Source organism: Bos grunniens, chromosome 23, assembly GCF_055505025.1.
Source record: "Bos grunniens cultivar Pamir isolate PY7600 chromosome 23, Bosgru_T2T1.0, whole genome shotgun sequence".
Taxonomy (NCBI): Eukaryota; Metazoa; Chordata; class Mammalia; order Artiodactyla; family Bovidae; genus Bos; species Bos grunniens.
In genome coordinates this window covers 15,489,805-15,512,418 of record NC_141187.1, presented here as the reverse complement: position 1 = coordinate 15,512,418, position 22,614 = coordinate 15,489,805, and the positions used below count along the sequence as shown (strand labels likewise).

Genomic DNA, 22,614 nt, shown 5'->3' with positions numbered 1-22,614 from the left:
TTTCAGGGAAGTGGGAGTTGGTGATTCTGTTATGTGGCACAATTATAGTCTAAATTGTTACCAGTACCTTAGCCCAGCAGCTACTCTTTGTTTCTACATCTTCACATTTCCCAATCATTAATTCTTGAGTCAGCATTTTACTTCAAAGGACAAGGAACCAAAAAGACAGGGGCTTTCTTTTACACGATTGCACTGACTCGCTGGGTGACCTTGGATGAAGCATGTCTTCCATGCAGCCTCAGTGTCCTCACGGATACAACAAGGATGTTTATAGGTTCTTCCCATCTCTGATTCCACAGTAGACCTTACCAAGGATTGCAAGCGGAGGGCCAGACATTCAATACCTGTTACATGCCTGAGGATTCTCCTCCATGGACTAATCTATTCTGCACCGTGACCTGGACTGCTTCCAGATTTCTAGATGAGAACATCAAGACTGGGAGAATGTACATAACTCACCTAATGTCACATGCTAACAGTGATGGAGCTGGCGTGTGTACATGCACCTGTGTATGTTTGGGCATGTGTACACGCACAAGTGTGTGTGTACACACATGACTGTGTGTTTATGTGTGTGTGTCCTCAGTCGCTTCAGTCATGTCTGATTCTTTGCAACCCCATGGACTGTAGCCCACCAGGCTCCTCTGTCCATGGGATTCTCCAGGCAGGAATACTGGAGTGGGTTGCCATGCCGTCCTCCAGGGGATCTTCCCGACTCAGGGATCGAAACCACGTCTCCTGCTGTGCAGGCAAATTCTTTACCGCAGAGCTACTGGGAAGTTCTCTTTACATATATGTGCCTGGTGGTGTGAATGTGTGTTTGTGCATGTGGGTCTGCTTGTGTGTATTGAGCTGCAAGTGTGGAGTACACACCTGTGACATCTGATCAATAGTTTCCTCTGCGATGCCCTGGATGGCCGGCTCCCCAGGTCCCACCTTCTCTCCTTTTCTGTCCTTCTTCCCTCCTACCTGTGTCTCTAGGCAGAAGCACCGGAGCTGGTTTTCTTTAGGAGAAAAAACAAAGCCTGCTCTTTCCAAACTCCAAAGGCTTTTACTTGCTGGAAAAATCCATAACAATTAACCAGATCTGCTGGAGGGGAAAAAAAAGAAAACCCGAGACCTGCTTGAGAAGTCTGTAGGAAAGGTGGTGGTTCTCCTATGCTGGTTAAAAATTCAGAAGGCACATTGGCATACGATATGAGGCACAGTCTTCAACTAAAGAGATTTAATGGCCCACAATTCAATTTGAACTGAAAGAATCCCCCCGATGACTCCTTATAAAGTCTTCCTGAGCCCCAGGTCGATATCTTGGGGGCTGGCAAGGAGCAACAATCGATTAGCTGTCTCGGTCAATGAGCATTACAAGCCGAGGAGGCTGGAGGGGAGTCGTACACGCCGTTCCACAGGCGGCCCCTCGTAAAATCGGCCCATCGATGGCTGCAGGGCCGTCCCAGCCCGGACGAAGCATGGCTACCTTGGGGCCTGCAAGCTAAGCAAACACCCCAGGAACCCACTTGGCCAAATGAATCCGGAGGCCACTCTCTTACCAGGGGGCCTGTAGCAGGGGCCAGAAGCCAAGTTTCTAATAATTTCAAGCCAGAGGATCCTCAGGTGTGAGGTGAAGACCTGATTTTACAAGAAATTTCACTGAGTTCTATCCAGTTCAGGAAAGTGAGACGTTACTATGATGCTGCGTTTTTCCTTAGGCCACCGTTCGGCAACCTCAGCTTTACAAGAGTATAACAAGGACGCCAGAGTAAGAAAGCAATGGCTTCCGGGCATCTAAAAAGTCCTCGCGGTAAAGTCTCTGCATTAAAACACATGTACTCTTCAGGGAGAGGAATTCAGACCCTCACTCGGAACCTATGAACTCTCGCTTTATCCACACTTCTAACAAGCTTTCTTTTTCTGATCGCACTGCACAGTTTAATACTAGAAAACGAGTAAGATTTAAGTGAGGAACGGGTGGCTGTGCTAAAGGGAATGACCTTATTGGCGGCAAGAGGTAATAGCTAAGAGCTGAGGCAAAGAGACTATAAAACCAGAGTGGGGTGGACACTGAAATTTGGAGTCACTCTGGTAAGGGCAAACCTCTCTACATTCTGGAGTCTCTGTATGAGTCTGTGCTCAGGCTGCTAAAGCAAAACACCGTAGACTGGGTGGCTTAAACTGACACTGATTTTTCTCATAAGTTTGGAAGCTGAAAGTCCAAGATCAGGGTGTGAGAAGGATTGGCTTGTGGTGAGGACTCTCTTCTTGGCTTATAGATTGCGGTCTCCATACTTTTTTTTTTTTTTAGTATTTATCTATTTATTTATTTGGCTGTGTTACGAAGTCCAAGCTCACTCTGCTCGCCACATGACAGGCCAGTGAATCCGACAGATGAGGTGTGGAGGCAAGGGAGAGACTTTAATTGGGGAGCCTGCAGACTGAGAAGATGGAAGGCTAGCACCTCAAAATAGCCAACTTATTGGGGTCTGGATACAAGGTTCTTTTATAGATCAGAGAGAAAGAAGCAATGAGGAACTAAAGTCAGAAGACAGAATAGAGAGGAAGGGGCAGTGGGGAAGTAAAGTGAAAGGGTCTTCAGTCTTGCAAAACATCTCCAAGGGAATGGCCAGCATTTGGAAGGGGTGTGTTAACCTCTCCTGTTCACAAGGTCAGTTTAGTTCAGTTTGGTCACTCTGTTGTGTCTGACTCTTTGCTACCTCATGGACTGCAGCACACCAGGCGTCCCTTCCATCACCAACTCCCGGAGTTCACTCAAACTCATGTCCTGATCACAGGTGGGCAGGGACAAACCATCTCTCTAAGAGCTGAACAAGGGCACTGTAGTTCACAGGCAGGCAGAGGGGCAGGGTCCTCCAGGCGAGCCAGTAATCATGATTATAATCACAAAAGCAACTAAAAGCAAGTCAGAGAAACAGTTTCCAACCTGGAGTCAGAGTTGGCTTCCTCCCTGCAACAGCTGCATCGCATCTGCTTTAGTTGTGGCCTGCAGGGTCTTTAGTTGCTATGTGTGAACCCTTAGTTGTGGCATGTGGGATCTAGTTCCCTAACTAGGGATTGAACCCAGCCCCCTGCATGGGGAGCACAGCACCTCAGCCACTGGGCCGCCAGGGAAGTCCCAGCGCTGTGTCTTCACACGGCCTTTTCTCTGTGGGCGCAGGGGGAGACAGAAAGCTCTGGTGCCCTTCTGTTTGTAAGAAAACCAGTTCTACCGCATGGAGACCCACTCTGATGACATTGTTAACCTTAACTGCCTCCTTAAAGGTTCTAGACTTGGATACGGTGAGTTGGGATTAAGGCTTCAACATATGAATTTGGGTGGGGACACTATTCAGCCCGTAACAGTCATCCAAGTCTGCAGTGCCTAGCACAGGACAACAGTTGATGTTCATAAAGAATTAGCAAGAGTGGCTTTCAATCATGTGAAGTTACTTCTCTTTAAGATGGCAGGGAAATGATGGATGCATTTTATAAAGACTGCCAAAGAATATTGGCGAAAATGTTGGCTTTTCAGGGAGAGAGTTCCATTTTAAAAGAATGTCACTCTTGTGAAGGAGTTCTTTTTCAGAGTCTTGACAGAGCTGTTAAGCAATGTCAGTCTCAAATTAGGGTCATTTGAGGCAACTTTAATAAAGGAGTGTTACCCAGGTTCAATCCCTGGGTCAGGAAGATCCCCTGGAGGTGGGCATGGCAACCCACTCCAGTATTCTTGCCTGGAAAATCCCATGGACTGGCAGGCTACAGTCCATGGAGTCACAGAGTCGGACACAACTGAGCGACTTCAGTTCACTTCACTTTACAAAGGTGCAGGTAGGGAGGGAACCACAAGGGGGAACACTGTAGCCCAGGCAGGGGGAGGGTGGGGTGGGTGCCCCAGGCCCCGAAGCCCCAGGTCACCTGGGCCCTGAGATCTGAGGGCTGTGAGTAGAGCGCTGCCCTACAAGAAGTGGAATCTCAGTCCTAGTGGGGCAGGAAGACCCCTGCAAAGGAGAGGAAGGAGAGGGGAAGTAAGTCACCTGAGCTTGCTCTCTCTTCCTTCCTCCCTGCCCGTCTCTAGTAGGTGCTCCCCATGTGTTGAATCCAACCAGTAACCACACCAGGGAGGGCTGAGTGCATGGTTTCACCCTCCTGGGGAGGAGAGTGGACACGGAAGAGTAAACTGAAGACACTCTGGTGCCTTCCCTTTCCCAGATGCACCTGTCTTTGCGACAGGTCACCTTGCCCATCCTGCTGGGTGTTGGGTGGGTGCAGGGGCTGGCGGAGAGGTTGCCTCCTCTCCTCACTCCCCTCCTTCCAGCTCCAGCCCTGTTTCATTCCCTAGTCTTCCCCAAAGACAAGAGAAGGAAAGAAGTCACCGAAAATGTCTCTCCAGCTCCAACCCACTGTGTACCACCATCACACACACACACACACACACACACCATGTATGTGTCCCTCTCCTCAACAAGAAGAGAAACTAATTTCACACCATTAAATGCTTCCAAATGGAGCTCCATCATTTGCTGAAGCTCATCCATCCTGGAGGCCTATCGTTTATTCAAGCCCCGCCCTATTTGAGGAGCCAGCACCTCAGCCTCCACTGGTGCTGGAAAGAACAGAGGCAGCTTCTCCACACCTGCAATGACTGATTTGCACCAAACGACTCTAATTAGCACTTCCATGCTGTGATTAGGCTTCCAGGGGAAACATGCCAAATGCCATTAATTATGGATGTGATCTTAAATTATTCACTTGGATTTTTTTTTTCTTGATGTGCCCCTTTCATCTCCCACTAACTTTTTGTCACATCCAAGAATAGATCCAATTAAGCCTCCAAACATGGAAGTTTATTATGTTAAAGAAAAGGTAAACTGCAAATGAATCACTTTTTCTTCCCTGAGTTGTGGTGGTGGTGGTGATCAAGAAGCAACCAAAAGGAGGGAAAGGGATGTGTTTTTCTTCCCTCCCTTTCCTCTCTGCAGAGCTTGGTGCATATGGCTTATCGGTGCTGCCTTGCTCATTCTTATGGATGGGGATCTCTTAGGTGGGTTCCTTAGAAGTAGATCTGGAACTGAGGATTCAGACACAAAAGATCTAATTAGGAAACTGGAAGCGTATCAGGGAAACAAGGAAGGCAAGGCAAGGTGCGATTTCAGGGCACATCCCAGCCTCAGCCTGATCCCACAGGGAGCTCTAAAGAACAAGTGACACCTTCACTTCTCTAAGGCAAGGGAGGTGGGTTTTCAGACTTCTGCACGGGTCAGTCATTGGCTAAAGACTGCTGGGAGCCAGAAGTGGTGTAAACTCCTGGGCACTTGACTGCTGACTGTAGGGTGAACCAAGCAATTCCCAAAGGAAGGTCTTTGATGAGAACAGCAGACATGGGCCATTAGAGGCTACATTGGACTTCGCTGTTGGTCCAGTGGTTGAGAATCCGCCTGCCAATGCAGGGGACATGGATCGATCTCTGCTTGGGGAAGATCCTACATGCTGTGGGGCAGCCAAGCCCGTGTGCCTAGAGCCGGTGCTCTGCAGCAAGAGAAGCCACCACCATGAGAAGGCTGAGCAGCACATCTGGACAGGAGCCACAGGTTGCTGCAACTTGAGAAAGCCAACACGCAGCAACAGAGACCCAGCACAGCCAGACACAGATACATTAATTAAAAAAAAAAACTAAATAGAAGCTGGAGTCTGGCTGCACAGAATCTCCACTAAATGGGGGTCAACAGAATAGAAAATGGAGCCCCCAGAAGTCAGCATGCCCATGTGTGGTCTGTGGGTGAGGATTCTCCAAGCACCCGTGTAGACTCAGCACTGTATCCCGTGCTGTGGTAGAGACACAGGAATCAACACTCCATGTCAGAAACTCGCCTAACGCCAGTGAAAAGAAAAACGGGAGGGTGCCCAGATTAAATGCAGAATTGAGTGGTTGAAATGTGATGACTGGGAGAAGTGAAAGTGAAAGTCATTCAGTTGTGTCTGACTCTTTGTGACCCCATGCACTCTAGCCCACAAGGCTCCTCCGTCCTTGGGATTCTCCAAGCAAGAATACTGGAATGGGTAGCCATTCCCTTCTCCAAGCGATCTTCCAGACCCAGGGATCGAACCTGTGTCTCCCACATTGCAGGCAGATTCTTTACTGTGATGACTGGAAAGGTTCATAAATGTGAAGAATGTCTCCTGGGGGAGAGAAAACTGACTTGGGCTCAGGAAGATGAGAAGAAAAAGTAAAAATTCCTTCCCTATAGTGCTGCACTAAAACCAGACTCCCATCTGTTTTCTCGTTTAAGCCTTAACATGACAGCCTAAGGTGGTATAATACACCCATTTTATAAATGAGAAAAACTGAGGCTCAGAAAGGTCCTGGGCTGATTTGTCCAAGGTGCTCAAGTACCATGTAGAGAAACAGAGTCTTGAGTTGCTGGCTTTAGATTTTAATGCCTGTGTTCTCTCCATGACACCACACTGTCTCCCAAAGGGTAGGAGCTAGTAGGGCAGAGAGGACGATGAAGGGCATTCTGGGTGGGAGAAGAGCAACAAACAGTCTTGGCTGAAATGGACATGTCAAGATGATAAGGGAAGGAGCTGGTTTGATTAACAGCCATGTTATTGTAGCCTTGGAGGAAGGTCATTCCCACCCCACGTCATATGGGAATTCTTGAGTCTCCCTCTAGAAGGAAGGAACCCAGGCCTAGCAGCAAGCCCATGTGGAAGTGACTGCCCATATTGGCCTTTTAGAGTCAACAGGAGTCACGTAGGAGGCAATACACAGGAGGCTGGGAGCCAGAAGGATGCACAGGGCAGGAAGGACACCGTTGGTCAGAGACCCAGACCAAGAAGGGTGGCTCCATATGTCAGCATAGGTCAGCAGCCAAGAGTGGCATCAGACAGCTAGAGATGCCCCACACCAGTCACTGCTGCCTCCTGTCCCATCTCAGCTGCAGAGTGGCATCAGAGAAAGAGTGACTGTCCAGTTCACCAGACATTTAGTTAGCATCTCCTAAGTACCAGACTCAGCCACCCAGTGTCCCATATACTACAACCGGGGGATTTTTTTATATCTGCCCAAGTAATCATTAGCACCCCTCCTTTCAAAAGGAGGAGCCGAACTCCCTTGAAGGGGGGTTGTACTTCGTGATTCTTCTTTCCTGGTCAGTAGAACTGTAGTGGAAGTGCCAATAACTTTATAATTTCCAAAGCTAGGTCATAAAGATATTGCTAGTTCTGTCTGCCTCACTGTCTTGAGTTGCTCACTCTGGGGAAAGCCAGCCAGCTTCGAGGCACTCATGCGGCCAGAAAGAGGCTGCCCTGAGGAAGAACAATGCCTCCTGCCAAGCGCAGCATCAGCGCAGCAGCCTCATGAGGGAGCCATGCTGGAAGCTGCTGCTTCTCCTCCCAGGCTCCTCCAGCCCCAGCCAGGCCTTTCAGTGAAAACATCCTTGGCCAATGTCTTACAGACAGCCTCGTGAGAGATCTCTAGCCAGTACTACCCAGCTAAGCTGCAGCCAAGTTTCTGAACCAGAAACCGTAGATACTCATTGTTGCTTTATTTTTTACTTATTTTATTTTCATTTATTTATTTAATTGTGGCATGTAGGATCTTTGATCTTTTAGTTGTGGCATGTCGGATCTAGTTCCCTGACCAGGGTCCGAACTTCGAAGAGTGTAGAGTCTTAGCTAGTGGACCACTAGGGAAGCCCCTATTGTTTTAAGCCACCAAGTCTCCAAGTAACTCATCAAGCAGCAGTAACTAATAATGCAGGACAGGACAGAGTGTCAGGACCTATTAAAAATGGGCCTTCTTTTTTCCATCTAAGGAACCACATCAGCATCACACTAATGATACAGAATAAATTGTATCCGGAAGTTTTTGCAAATACTGGGCTGCTAAGTCACTTCAGTCGTGTCCGACTCTGTGCGACCCCATAGACAGCAGCCCACCAGGCTCCGCCGTCCCTGGGATTCTCCAGGCAAGAACACTGGAGTGGGTTGCCATTGCCTTCTCCAATGCATGAAAGTGAAAGTGAAGTTGCTCAGGCGTGTCTGACCCTCAGCGACCCCATGGACTGCAGCCTTCCAGGCTCCTCCGTCCATGGGATTTTCGAGGCAAGAGTACTGGAGTGGGGTGCCATTGCCTTCTCTGAAATACTGGGCAGTTTTGCTGAAAATTCTCTGGGAGAGGAGTAAGGTAAGAATTATATCTCACAGAAGAGGCCCAAGGGCTTTCCAGGTGGTGCCAGTAGTAAAGAACCCGCCTGCCAACGGTGGAGATGCAGGTCCAATCCCTGGGTTGGGAAGATCCCCTAGAGGAGGCCATGGCAATCCACTCCAATATTCTTGGGCTTCCCTGGTGGCTCAGATGGTAAAGAATACACCTGCAATGCAGGAGACCTGGGTTAGATCCCTGGGTTGGGAAGATCCCCTGGAGGAGGGGCATGGCAACCCACTCCAGTATTCTTGCCTGGAGAATCCCATGGACAGAGGACCCTGGTGGGCTACAGTCCACGGGGTCACAAAGAGTGGGACACAACTGAAGCAACTCAGCACACAGACCCAAACGCCTTAAAAATCTCCTTTAACCTCCTCTTCCTTCTTAAAAATGCTCTCTAGATGTCTCTGCTTTTTCCAGAGCTCTAGCCCACCTGTGTCATGCCTCCACGATGCTTCCATGGGTAGTGCTACTAAGCCACGTTTGTTTTGTCAAATGCGCAGCAAACCAAAATGCTGGACACCAGGATTTGCAGCAAATAGAGGGTTTATTTGCAAGTCAGCCATTCAAGGAGACAGGAGGAGAAATCTCAAATCCTCCTCTCTCAAGGCAAGGGCCTCGGGTGTTTATGGGATAAAGAAAAAGTAAGCAGGGCAGTCTCAGGCCTGTGGACATGGGGCCGTTGGGGCAAGGTGATTGGAAAAAGGTGCAGTAATTACCTTCTGCCCAGGTGTAACTAAAGAACAGGGCTTCACATGTGCAAAGTGCCCTAAGGACCCTAGTGCATGCCCAGTTGAAGGGTCAGGAATCCCATTCGATCTTAAACTGTTCAGCTTGAGATAGGCAACTGATTCCAAGTTCCTGGGAAACAGTTTGATGAACATCTTATCTTTTAGGATACCTGCTGCTTGGAGGACAGGTAAGTCTTAACCTGGATAAGTGAAGGCAGATGAAGGGGATTTAACTACCAAATTGGTAGCACCATTCCAGTATTCCTCTCCACCTGTTACTATGGCCAGGACGACAGAGGCATCAGCAAGCAGGACAAACCTCTGGAAGGTGGGGACAGCTGTGATCCTTCAGTAGGCTGGCCCTGCCATCGCAGCGAGAGCAGCAGTGGACAATTGTGCAAAATCAGTGTGAGTCCAGGGGAGGGCGTTACTGCTGGCTGGAGGTGACGGAGCTTCAATGGAGGGTGAGTGAGGGCTGAGATGTGAGAGATCCCAGGCAGAGAGGGAACCTAAGGCTAAGACCTCAGGTTGTGCACAGGTGTAAGGGCATGGCCACAGTGCTTGGCAACGTGAGGGCTGGTGGTGTGTTTGGGGGCTGGTGCCCCGTGACTCTTGCTCCTAAGAAGAGAGAGGACTCCAGGATCCAGAGGGCTCTGGCCAACCTGTCCAGGCTTCAGGGGCAGATGTTGAGGTTCCCAGGGCAAACTTGAGCTCGCCTGAACTTTGAATTATTGTTCTTCTATTGGAAAACAACCTGGTTTGGGGTTCACTTTGATTTCTAAGTGGTAGCAAGGGCTTTTTCCAGCCAGTTCACCACTCTGGGCCTCAGTTTTCTCCTCTGCATACAGGGTCAGGACTCTCAAGCTGTAATTAGCTCAGAATCACACAGAGATATGGTTAAATGCTGATTCCTGGGCCCCAGCCCCAGAGGTTCTAAGTCCTCAGAATCAAGGCAAAGCCTGGGAACCTGCCATGTAACAAGGGTCCGGGGGGCTTCAGCCACAGGTGGCCCTCATGTGAGCAGCTTCCTGAGCTGTCTTGATGTGAAGAACCACCTGGGGAGTTGTGAAAAGCACAGATCTCTTCCCTGGAGGCTCGGGTCTGGGGAATTGGCCTTGGGACTCTCAAAGTGGAGTCCGGCTGCAATAGGAGCCGGCACACCTGGGGATTTGTTACACTTGCACAATGCCAGGTCCCACACTTGGCTCCTGAGGCTCAATCTCCAGGGCCAGGGCCCTCATTTGCTTGAACAAGCTCTCCAGGTGAGTCTGATGCCTGCTAACATGACAGCCGTGGCCCAGGATTTGAATTGCTTAATGACAACAGCAGGTGGTTGGTAGCATTGGACAGGGTTGGGAAGCCTTGCAATCATCGAGGTTCATCCAGCTCCTGTTGCCCAAGGTTCCCAAAAGGCGTGGCTACTCCTCAGCTTGCCTTTGGTCTTCTCCAGGAAAAGGGTATCCAAGAAACAGTCACTGATTTCCCTTTTACAAGCAAGTAATTTTCAAAAGAGCTGGGGACCCGGTAATTGAAACCCCCACCTCACAACCTGCTCACAACAACCACTCTTCCATACCTGGCTCCCAGTGCTCCCCTAAGAAGCAGCAGAGGCCATGGAGAAACTTCCAGAATCCAAAATTTACTATGAATGAGCCTGGGTCAGCAGGGGCTACTTCCTTTTATTAATTCTTTCCTGCCAGCTGACATCTCATTTTCTGGAAGCCGACCCGTGGAGCCCGGCTTCCCCGCCCCTCCCCACCAGCTCCCGCCCTCCTGCTTTCCCCGCTGCCAGGCAAGAGCATCCCCGCTAAGAATAACAAGGAGAGCTGAGCACGCTCTGGGCCCACCAGTCATCAGAAAAGTGAACCGCTCCCTCTCTTCCCCTTTCAACTTGTTTTTGAATTCTGAGGCAGACCCATTAACTCAGGACTGACAGGGAAGGGAGGTCCCTGCAGGGTTGAGGGTGAAACCCAGGTTTGTCATCAAAGGAATGGAACACTGGTCTGGCAGGGTGGTCTGATTAGCTGTGATCTTGGAGGAGTCACTTTATCCTGAAGCCTCATACCTTCTGTGGTGTGTCGGGGCGGGAGTTCTCTGTAAACTAGGGGTCATCATAAACACTCTGCCAATGAGATCTCTGTGGCTGCACCTGGCAGACTAGAAACAGCTGTAGATACTTTGCGTGTGTGCCTGCTCAGTCGCTCAGTTGTGTCCAGCTCTCTGCAACTCTATGGACTATAGCGCACCAGGCTCCTCCGTCTGTGGGATTCTCCAGGCAAGAACACTGGAGTGGGTTGCCATTTCCTTCTCCAGGGGATCTTCCTGACCCAGGGATCAAACCTGGATCTCCTGCATCGAAGGCAGATTCTTTACCATCTGAGCCACCAGGGAAGTTTCACTTTAACACCTTATCCCTTTCTAATTATTCAGCTAATTCTGTGTGTTTCACTCTGATCCATGCTCTTCCGGTTATTTACATCTACCATAGGCACAGAGTGGAACTGCCGTATGACAGAAGGCAACTGCCTCTTCTCCACTCTGCAGTCAGCGGCATCATATCAGGAGCTTGAAACTGGCCCTGCTGGGAATATTTATACCTTGGAAATTGACAAACACTGTAAATCACAATTGGTCCTCCCCTCTTCCAAAGAGTGGACTGCCAGCCTACCAATGCCGGCAGCCCCCTGCAGAGTGGATCTGAGGCAGGAGCTCCCTTTCTAGTCTGCTCTCAGATGGCCTCTGAGTCTGGAGGAGGGGGAGATGGGAGTTGGTGCTGAGGACAATGTCAGGGCCTGGCAGAGGCAGTTAGGGTATGCTGGGCAGGGTCTCCAGCCCTGGAGCCGCCCTGACTGCATGCTTGTCTGTCCTCCCTCCAGAGTGAACAGCAGCCAACTCGTTATCCCACACTGCAGCTCAGGAGGCAGTCTGAACTCCTTGGAGTGCCCAGCCCCATGCCTGCAGCCTCCCAGGGGTGGTGATAATGTAGCAATTTACATTCATTGCTTTTAAAATTCTCTCAACAACCTTGATCAGGTAGACATTGTCATCTTCCTCATCTCATGGAAAGGGAATCTAAAGCACAGAGAGCTTTAGTAACTTGTGCAAAGTTGCACACCTGGTACCAAATCCAAGCTAGTACTATTCACTGCATGACAGGCCAGTAAACAGAGTGATGAGGTGTTGGGGCAAGGAACAGCCAGCAGATGAAGAGATGGTGGACTAGTACTGCAAAGACCCATCTTACCCCAGTTGGAATTCAGGCTTCTTTTATAGTAAAAGGAGAGGGGTGTGGTTAGCTATTGCAGACTGCTCGGTGTCAAAATCCTTTGTTCCTGCAGCTATCGCTGTAGGTCTGGTTGCTATGTTCCTATAAACCTACAACAACGAGAATGTTTGTTCTGCAACTTTTATCTCTATGTGAATGGCAAAGTGTTATATACCTTTAAAGGTCAGAGCCTTGAGAAAGGGCTGTCCTGTATATTTCAGGCTAGAGGCAACATTCTTGTAGCCAAAGCAATAGAATACAAAGGTTAAAATAAAAGAAATAGACTCAATATGGAGTCAGATTTGTTCTTCCCTCTGACACAGCTACTAAGTAGCAGCCTTAAGTGGAGCCCAGGCTACTGGCTCTAGAGTCCACACTACTTACCATGAAGCAACTCTATGACATGAGAGGTGAGGGCCCTAAACCCAAAAAGCTTATGCTGGGGTGGGGAGATTGAGAATATCTGGGCTTTGAGGGACAGATGGCATTTTGCCGGAAAGAGATGGAATTGAAAAGGACATCCCAGGTGGAGGGAACAGACAGTGCAAAGGCCCAGAGAGTCGGGGAGAAAGGGATGCATGCAGGAAACAGCCAATGGCCCCGTCTGGCTGTCATCTTCCACAGCCTCCCTGACCCTGGAGAAGCTTGCTTTTGGGGCCTCAAAATGAGTTTTCAAAAATAACTTATCTTCAGCTTTGTGTATGTCTTTGCTCGATGATTCACATGTTCCTCAAGGTGGTAGTACAATGGATTAGTTCCATGAACACAGAGACTGGGGAAGGTGTGTGTATGTGTTGGGGTGGGGGGTGCCAGACAGGAGACTGGGTAGAGAGACTCGGGTCTAGGATTAAGCATTTTCCTGGGGTCTGTTAATTATCTGCCTTGAGCAAGGCTACGTGGCAGAGGCTGGTGGCAGCAGGGCAGGAGGGACGAGCACTGTGCGTGGTTGTCCTCGTCCCTTTCTCTAGGAGCTCAGAATCTGCTGTCCCGGTCACTCTCAGGAGGTTGATGAGATAATGAACGTCTCTGAGTCAACTGGTCTGTTATCCAGTTATACTTTGTAAGAGCCATTTATGCAATAGATCCCTCCAGGAAGTGCAGACTTCTCTTTCTGAACTCTGAGCAGAGACCACCCTCTTTGCAGGAGAGATTTCATCTCACCAGATGAATCTCGGCCTCTTTTTATCTGTTCGTGTGAACTGTATAACCTAACCATCAATATCTAAGAGATTGCATCCTGTAAATTTCATGCTGCTCTGTGTGTGTAATGGGCTTTAGAAAACAGAAAAGCCCCAGTGGAAATTTCCATTGAGGTTCAGAGTAACCATTCTTCCTGAAAAAATACTCTTGGACACTGTAATAGAAATCTTCTCGTTTTCCTGGACTCTTAAAAGAGTGCTGAAGAAAGGAGCCCAGGGACTCTTGTTTCTCCAGAAGGTTTGGAAGATCTGAAGGTCATGGACTATTCTGGCAATAAGCACAGGACCTGGAGTACTGAGGATTCATGGTTGAGAGATGAATGGACTTCAGCCAGTGTCCATGAGAGCAGCAGAGGAAGAGTCAGAATAAGCACCACTGCATTCACGGTGGACTGGCAGTGAACACATGGGGTGCATGTGTCTGGAGGCTGAGTGTGGAGGGGCTCCCTGCCTGAGGGTTGGAGGTGAGCCTTCTGCAAGGCAGTTATTGGGGCTTCTGATTCTGGAACTAAGAGACCAGCCAATCTCCCCCAAACAAGAACTCAATGCATTTTCCCTTTAACCTGGGCTACCAGGACATTCAGAAGCAAAATTAGTGTGCAAATAGTGACTAGACATTTCAGGCTCCTGACATCTAGTTCTTAGTGAATCTGGTTTTGGTCCTTGTTAAAACTGTGCTAGAAAAAGAAAGAAAGAAAGAAAAAAATAACGGAGGCAACACTAAAGTAGAAGTGTTTTTTAAAAATTAATCTTTAGCCTCAAAGAGTGACTCTTCATGAGACCCTGGAAAAGAATGTGTGAAGAACCACATGATTAGCTTCTCTCTGCCCTTCTCATGCTGATTCTCACATAGCACCTCTAATAAACTCATATCCCAAACAATTCTAGCTCCACATACTCTAGGCTCTATCCCATTCAGGTCCATTCACCTGTTCATCGCTCCATTCATCCATCCATCCTCCCTGCTACAGCCTCCACTCTCAGCAAACACTGACTGTTCTTCCTCTGTGCAAGGACAGAGCTGTGCACTGACTCAGAGCTGGTATCTGCCTGCCAGCAGCCTTATATCCAGTAGGGGAGAAGACCTGCCAGTGGGGAAGTTCAAGAGATGCTCAGACAATGGAGCAGTAATCCATTCAAGGTTCAGAGAAAAGGGAGCCTGGGCTTTGGTACCAGGATGTCTGGGTTTTATATCCTGGCTCCAGCACTTATGAGCTGTGTGACCTTGGACAAACTACATAACTTCCCTGTGTCTAAATTTCCTCCGTTGTCAAACGGTATTCCATTGGACCTATCTCAGAAGGTTGTTCTGTTATCTACTGCTGCATAACAAAGTTCTCCTGCCATTTTATTATACCTCACAATTTGGGGGTCAGTTACTCATGGCTTGGCTGCTTGGTGCTTTTGCCCCACCTGGCATCAGCTGAGATCACTCAGTGGTTATTCAGCTCAAGGGTCTCATGCCCGGCACCTTGGCCAGGATGGCCGAAAGGCTGGGTCCAGCTGGAACTGTTCACAAGAGTGCACAGATGTGGCCCCTCCAGGGTGGCAGTCTTGGGCTACTCAGACTCCTGCCACCACTGCCTGAGGCTGCCAAAGAAAGCGTGCCTAGAGATGTTGGTGGAGGCTGCGTCTTTAGACTGGGTCTAGAAACTGGCATGGTATCACTTCCCCAACATTGGACTGGTCAAGTGGACCCAGGGTCTGTCCAGATTCAAGGTGAAAATACTTAGACTCAAAACTCTCCAGTGGGAAGAATTTGTGGCCATTCTTAAGCACCACAGTTACGTGACGATGAAACGAGTTAACACGTGGACAGCAGCTAGTGTGGTGACTGACAGCAAAAGAGACCTGCAGTGCTCGTTGTTGCTGTTACCACCAGCGTTGAGCTGAGCTTTAATAGATGAGTCTATGTCCTCCGGGTAGACAAGGAGCTCGGGAGCAGTGGGCCAGATGCATGGTGTTATTTGCACATAGTTGCATTTTGCGGGCAATTTTGTCTTTGCTAATTCAAAGTAGATGATCAGACCAACTGACATATGCAAAACATGTATCTGATTAGTAATTAACAGACTTCACATCCCTCCCGGGGGACAACCAGGAGCCTAGTCTGGTGGGAGACTCAGAGGGCGGGATGGCTAGGAGGCCAGTCCCCTCACTCAGCACTTGCAGGCTCAGCTCCGAGGGGCGCACAGACCCAGAAATGTATGATGAGTGGACCCAGCTCTGGGCCACCTTCCTGGGCTCCCCCTCCCGGAGCCCACTGCCTAATTAGAAAGGGCCATTTCAACATCTTAACAGAAAATGGAGTTTTTCTTTCCTCGATGTCGTGATTTGACTGGGAGTTAGCAAAGCATCAGTAGAATCCTAAACGTCTATTTTAAAAAGAAGTCAAGCCTTCATCTCAGCTTGGCGCGGGGCTCTGCTCTCCCTTTGTGGGAGGAAGATAAAACGCTTCCATGCGTGTCCTCCTGCCTTGAACATGGGCTGGTTAAACATCTCTGGTAATGGTTGAGCTGTGCCAAGGATTTTATCTCTTCCCAGTAACATTTCCTGCCTTTAAACGGCTTCCGCGGGGAAGAGCCATAACACACACGTGCAGAACAGAGGCTGAGAAAGTCGTCCGGAAGGAGGGCTTGTTTCTAAGGGGCAGGCAGAGCCGTGGTGTGGGCCACACTCGGTCCCACACATCATTTACCTTGTGTAATTTCCTCACTGCACTGGGGTGAGAGATGAGGGGAGAAACCAGGGTTATCTTTACCCCCCTTTATAGTCAAGAAATCTGGAGCCCAGAAAGGCTGAGTGAACCGCCAAAGTCATACCCCTGGCAGGGGCAGAGTTAGGGGTGGTGCAGAGCAGTTCCTATCCAAGTGTGTCTGACTATGTGTTTTTACTCTGCCAGGAGGACTGGGGCCCTCTCTACCTCCCTGTTGCTCCCTTCACCCCACATACAGATGAGGATCCCACTCTGTCGGGGCCCCCCTCTCTGAGTAGACCAATGGTGGGGGTCACAGGTTGGTGGTGTGGTTCACGGAGCAAGACGCCAAGCATGGCTTGTACTGAGTCTGAATGAGAGCAGAGGCTAGGCTCAAGGGTGTGCTGCAGGGGAGGGAAGGGGGTACTCTGACAGTCCTTGAGGAAGGGACATCTCATGGTGCTGCTCTCAGAGCCAAGAGCTATGGGTACACGCAGCCCAGCCATTTCATTGAGGCAGCACTGCATGGCCCTGGAAAAGCCTTGTCTCTACCAGGAGCCTTGGTTTCTTCATTTTAAAGTTGAGTGACTGCACTCTAGGCTTTCTGAGGTTCCCGTCAGCCCTGAGACTGGGAATTTACCAGGGCTGCTGCACAGCTAAATAGGCTGTGAACCGCACAACGCCACATAGGTGCCCCTTGTAGACTGTGGTGTAAGCTGGGCACTGCATCCCACTCTGTGGTCCTGGAATCTGTAAGTGGGGATACAGACTGAAAGCACCAGAGCACAGAGAAGAGGGGAGAAGTTCCAAGCAGATGGTGGCCTGTGACCACTTCTTCTCCCATCAAGATGCAGACAAGTATTTATACCACAAAAAGGACTAGTCAGGTAGGTGTGTCAGGACCTGTGGTCAGAGATCCGAGGGGTCTGTCACTAGTCACACTCGCGGCCTGCGTCTAAGCAGGACCACCCTGTGCTTTGCTGTTTATTCTCCGACTGCACCATGTGGCTTGTAGGATTTTAGTTTCCTGACCAGGGATCGAACCTGGGTCCCCAGCAGTGAGAGCCTGGAGTTCCAACCACTGGACCTCCAGGAAGTTGCCCTGAGTACAACCACTTTTATTTGGCTCTGATTTAAAAGGATGGAGTTGGTCCACTAGGGGTCTAACATGTGGGGCCTCCAGTTTTCAGAGGTGGCTTCCTATGGGAAGCCTTCCAGGTAGTCCCGTAAGCACATGGCTCCTCGGCCACACTTCCTCCAGGGCTTACGTATTTGGACAGTACTTGCTGGTAGCTATTGCACTGCCTCAAGAAAAGCAACTGTGTCTCCCCTCAGACTGGGGCTCCCTGAGGAGGGGCTGTGTCTCCCCTCAGACTGGGGCTCCCTGAGGCAGGGCTGTGTCTCCCCTCAGATTCGGAACCCTGCCATCAGAAACTGTGTCTCTGTCCTTCATTTGGCATTTGCTGAGGACCTATTTAGTGCCAGACACTGTTCTAGGCTCTCAGAATATTACACTGATAAATAGCAAACAGTGTAAGATAACAAAGCTTACCACTGCTAAACGCTAAGAAGCAAATGAAAAGCAGAGTGGACGATTCTGTAGGGTGGAGTTTCTGACTCTTTCAGCTGAGGTGTTCCAGGAAGGCCTTTCTGAGCCAAGAAATCAGATAATGAGGAATCAGCCATGGGAAGGTCTGGGTGAGAAGCATTCCAGCCAGAACCAGCCACAGTACAAAGGCCCTGAGTGGGGAAGAACAGAATGGTCTGTGTATCTGGACACAGTAGCACAAGATGAGGTCAGAGGTTGGGGAGGAGGACACGTGGGGATGACACAGGGCCTCATAGATACCGTGAGGAATGGGAGGTCATGGGGTTGCTATTGCTCAGCCGCTCAGTCATTCCTGACTCTCTGTGACCCCTTGGACTGCAGCACACCAGGCTTCCCTGTCCTTCACCATCCCCCGGAGCTTGCTCAAAGTCATGTACGTTGAGTCAGTGATGCCATCCAACCATCTCATCCTCTGTCATCCCCTTCTCCCTCCTTCAATCTTTCCCTGCATCAAGGTCTTATCCAATGAGTCTGCTCTTCGCATCAGGTGGCAAGGTATTGGAGCTTCAGCTTCAGCATCAGTCCTTCCAATGACTATTCAGGGGTACTGACTACCATCCCGTGGATGTCTCTGAGATTTTTGTGGCTTCTCTGTGATACCAACTCGGGGCTCTGAGCGCCGTTCCCTGCCACCTTCCTCTGTCACTCCAGAATATCATGGAGGGGGTGTCCTGCCAGTGCAATGCCTTCCTGCAGCCACCTCTGACCCGCACCCCCTCCCCCACCACCATCCAGTCTGTGAACTCCCTGCCCTGGCTTTGCTCTTGCAGACCTTGGCTCTGGAGCCTAGCCCCTCGCTTCCTATTCCTTAGAACCATCTTAAGTCAGCAAGGAGAAAATCTCCTTGACCTGAACTTGGAATTCACAAACCAGGGCAGGAGAAGCGTGTAGTTGGGCAAATTCAGCAAGGCTTTGCCTCCAGTCCGTCTTCAGGGACCGACAGTGATCAGCCCCAAGCCTCATCCTGTCTCCACCCCACAATGCAGACATCCTATAACACACACCAGTGAGTACCTGGCCTTGTCACGTGCCCTCCAGATGGGCTCTTAAGAGGCCAGGCTGGGAAGTCAACCTGAGCCCTTGTTGAAACCAGTTGAGTTATATAGCCTCTCAGGCCCTTGGTTTCCCCAGCTCTAAAATGGGAATAATGGCATGTACTTTGCAGAGTTGACATTAGACAGTAGATACTTGGGAGGGGGCTGTGTGTGTCACCATGGTAACAGTTACTGTTCTCTGTGCCAGGCACTGGGCTGCACTTTTATAAGCAGTATCTCATTTCATCTTCATAGCCCAGTGAGGAAGGCACCATAATCCCCACTGTTCATGAGAGGACCCTGAGGTACAGGGAAGCCCCCCGCCCCAGCTCTTGGAAAAGGTCCTTAGCCAGGGTGACAGTCTCCCAAGGGAATATGTTGAGATATAGGATTTTGATTGTCACAGTGGCTGGGGCCATGAGGGGGTGGGGAAGTGGGTGTTTCTAGTGAATATGGGGATCCCCATGGGGCAGCGTGTGGAATAGTCCTATACGGGAAGAACTGACCCCCTCAAGTGCCAATGGACTCCTGTTTTGAGAAACACTAATTCTAGAACAACCCCTCTTTGATAAATTAAAGACTGAGTCCCTGGTAAGAAAGGTGACTAGTCCAGGCTCACCTGGTGCATCAGGGCAGAGCTAGGACCACAGCCACGTCCTCACCTTGACCATCACTTCACCATACAGAACCCACACCAAAATCTCAACCACCTTCAGGGTCAGGCCAGATGGCCACCCTGGGCTGGTGTGTCCCTCAAAAGCCACTGGCTGTGGCCTTTGACACCTTTCCCAGCCCTGGCTTGAAAGATGAACTTGGTTGGGTTTCTTTGATGGGTTTCTCAGATTCCCATCACCCACAGCCACCTCTGACAAAAAGAAGTTGTCGATGATGGTAATTACATTTCTGCCCTCCCTACTGTGTCATTAATAATTGCCATTAAGCTGGTACACTTAGTCAAATAACGCAGGGCCTGACTGGCTGTGCGTCTTTTCTCCTTTTGATTGAGACAATCCATGCTCTAGGCATTTGCAGTGCAGTTAGCTCGGCAGGACCCGTCAGTGGCTTGTACAGGGCAATTTGCATGGCATTTGGGAGAGGAAGCTGAGCCAAGGGGTGAGGGTGCTGGGCCCTGGGAGTTGGGGGCAGAGGGGCAAAGATTAAGCCCTGGATTCGGGCAGCTATGGGTTGTCATAGCTCTGTTTAACCCTGGCCTCAGCCTGGATATCAGGTGTACCTTAGGGCTTACTCTGGTTCCCAACACAGATCAGCTCCTGAACCTTCCTCTCACTTTGGGGGTGTGTGTATATGTGTGGGCAGGTGGACTGGCTCTCTTCTCTTCTTGCCCCAGGGGTTGGTTTGTATCCCACCTGGTGGAAATACCACCACTGTAACCCTGGCTTCTGTCTATCCAGCTCTCAGGCCACACGTGGGTTCTGGAGCATCCATTCTCTATGTAATCTGAGTTGCAGAACACCAGCTGAATCCTCTGTTCCCAAACCTCTTCCTGAGATTTCCTTGCTATGTGCTTGAAATTTTACCATAAGAGATTTCATTGCTTTGTGACCTGGCCTGGGGTAGGTCAGTGGATGGGTGGTTGATTCTCTCTTTTTTTCCCCCTAATTACATCAGGATTATTTTTTATTATAAATGATAGGCAGAACACTTAGCTTAGTGTTAGGTAATATAATTGAATGAATTAGTTATTGAAAAGTTCAGAGATAGTCCTGCTGGCTTCCAGCATGCTTTGATCCAGGGGTTCCCACTGTCAACGGGACTCTAGCTCCATTTCGTTGTGATTCCCTGGGCTCAGCTCCACTCCTACATGGGTTTTTTGACCACCTGCCCACCAGCCCCTATCACACTGGTGGCTACAGAACCACCTGTAGATAAATAGCTTCTCTCTAAGAGGTTCCTATACAAGAAGTAGCTTTGAAGAAGCCCCCCAACCCCAAACATCTCATAACTCGTTGACCAAAACTGGATAATGTGTTCCCATCACTTTCCTCCTTCAGCAATCACTGTGGTCCAGGTGATGGTATAGTTATCCCTGGACAGTATCATCGTATTTATTACACAGTAAACTATGGTCCGAGGGCAGAGAGAGTCTTCAAAACACAATGCAGACCTGTGAGCTGAGACGGGGAACGGAGTTGGAATGTCCCAGACCACTGCACAGGTCATGCACTACGGCAGCATCTCGGGCAGCCCAGTGAGGAGCTCTGGACCAGAATGCCCATTAGGTAAGTCTGGCTCTGGGTGGAAAAGACCGGGCCCCAACACCTGCCATGCTGTCATTCATTGACTGGGCCTGACTGGGAGGAACTGGCCTGGGCTCCAGAGCTGGGATGGCCCCCTGAAGGTGTATAACCAGAGGCTGTCAGCTAACTGCCCTCCTTGTCACTGAACAGGGAATTCCTCCTTGAAGAAGGATCTGAGAGGTGTGCCTCTAAGGCCATTTCACAGCTAGGAAGTAAATCAGGATTCAGACCCCAGGGGTTTGGGGCCAGATGTCTGTATACTTTCTTGCTGTACGCCTTGGTGGACAGTGTGGAGGAGGGAGGCGGGAGTATAAGGAACACAGCACTAGTCTTGGGTATCCTGGCTCTGCCTCTACCAGCTAGATGTCCTTGGGCAAGTTGCTACATCATTCATTCGTTCCAGCACTTACTGAGCCTTTGCTGAGTGTCAAGTCATGTGCTAAGACCCTGGAAATACAGAATCTGCTCCAGCAGATCACCAGTCTGGGACTAGGGTGTAGATCCAGGGAGAGACCCAGCCTGGACCTGTGCAAGCTGTGACACGGGCACTGCTGCCCATCACTCTTCCGCAGAGCTGTCTCTCCACTTTGAGGCTCAGTGGCTGACTGACCTTGGGGTGGGGTTTGTGCCTTGGGGTCTGGATATAAGGCCTTTGACACGCCAAACCCCAGGGTAAGTCCTTCAACTTTGCCTTCATGCAGACACACTGGGTCCAGGCAGAGAGCCAGGCCAGCCAGGCAGGAACCTTCGGGTAAACAATAGACATTCATCAGCTGATGGATGAGTCCGAGAGAAATCAGCAAACTCATTTAAAAAACCAAGCACCCAGAATTTCCTGTTCCTCACCCAGCCAGCCTAGATACATGACCTTGAAGAGGTCCCTTATCTTGCTGCAAGTTATTGCCAGGGAATCTATGGCCAATTAAACAAGCAAATGTTTCTCCGCACCTTTTCCTTTAGCTCTCTTAAATAAGCTCTGGCCTGACCCGTGGAGGAGACGCTGGACTCGCCAATTCCCTTCATCAGAAGAAACATTTCCCCCACAGCACAGGCTCCAGGCCTTGGTTATTAAATCAGCAAAACCCAAACGCTCCCAAGATAAACTCCTGATGTTGCGATAATAGCAGTCACCCTGGAGAATCCCACCTGGTGCTTCTCACCCGTGCAAATGCCATCAGCAGCAAGCATCCTGGCCACAACAGCCCAACAGGTAATTTGCTGGTTTATGGCTCAGATGCTAAAACGCGAATGTAAACAGGCTCCAGTGGCCAATGCAAAAGCATCGGTAGTGCAAAATGCTTTTCCTCACCTTCTCCAGGAAAAGTCCCAGAAACACTGAGCATCGCTGGTCAGAGAGCCTTCCTCTCTCCTGCAGCCATTGTTGGGGCCACTGTAAAGGAATATGGAGACTAACAGGTTGCAGGAGACAGTTTCTTTCCTAAAATGAGCCAGATCCTGCCCTCTCCCCAGCTCTGTTGGGCGGGTGTGCTATGGTGCCTACTCCCCACCCCTCACCGTGCCCCCTCTCAAGAGCAGCTGTCTGTCTGTTTCTCTCTTCTCCTCTTCCAGTCTCTGCCTGTCTTATTCTCTCTCATCTGTTTTTTTCTCTGTCACACTTTCTCCCCT

The 22,614-nt window shown here is 49.9% G+C and overlaps 1 long non-coding RNA gene across 6 annotated transcripts in view; it reads left to right on the top strand.

The window, feature by feature from the left end:
* Positions 1-8,939: 8,939 nt before the first annotated feature.
* LOC147346752 (uncharacterized) overlaps positions 8,940-22,614 on the top strand; it is a 35,460-nt gene continuing 21,785 nt past the window's right edge. The window contains exons 1-4 of one of the 6 annotated variants that reach the window (XR_015152705.1): positions 8,940-9,116; positions 9,217-9,336; positions 20,743-20,970; positions 21,949-22,198. This is a non-coding gene — a long non-coding RNA (uncharacterized LOC147346752). The other 5 variants (XR_015152701.1, XR_015152702.1, XR_015152703.1 and 2 more) reach the window with 5 other exon arrangements.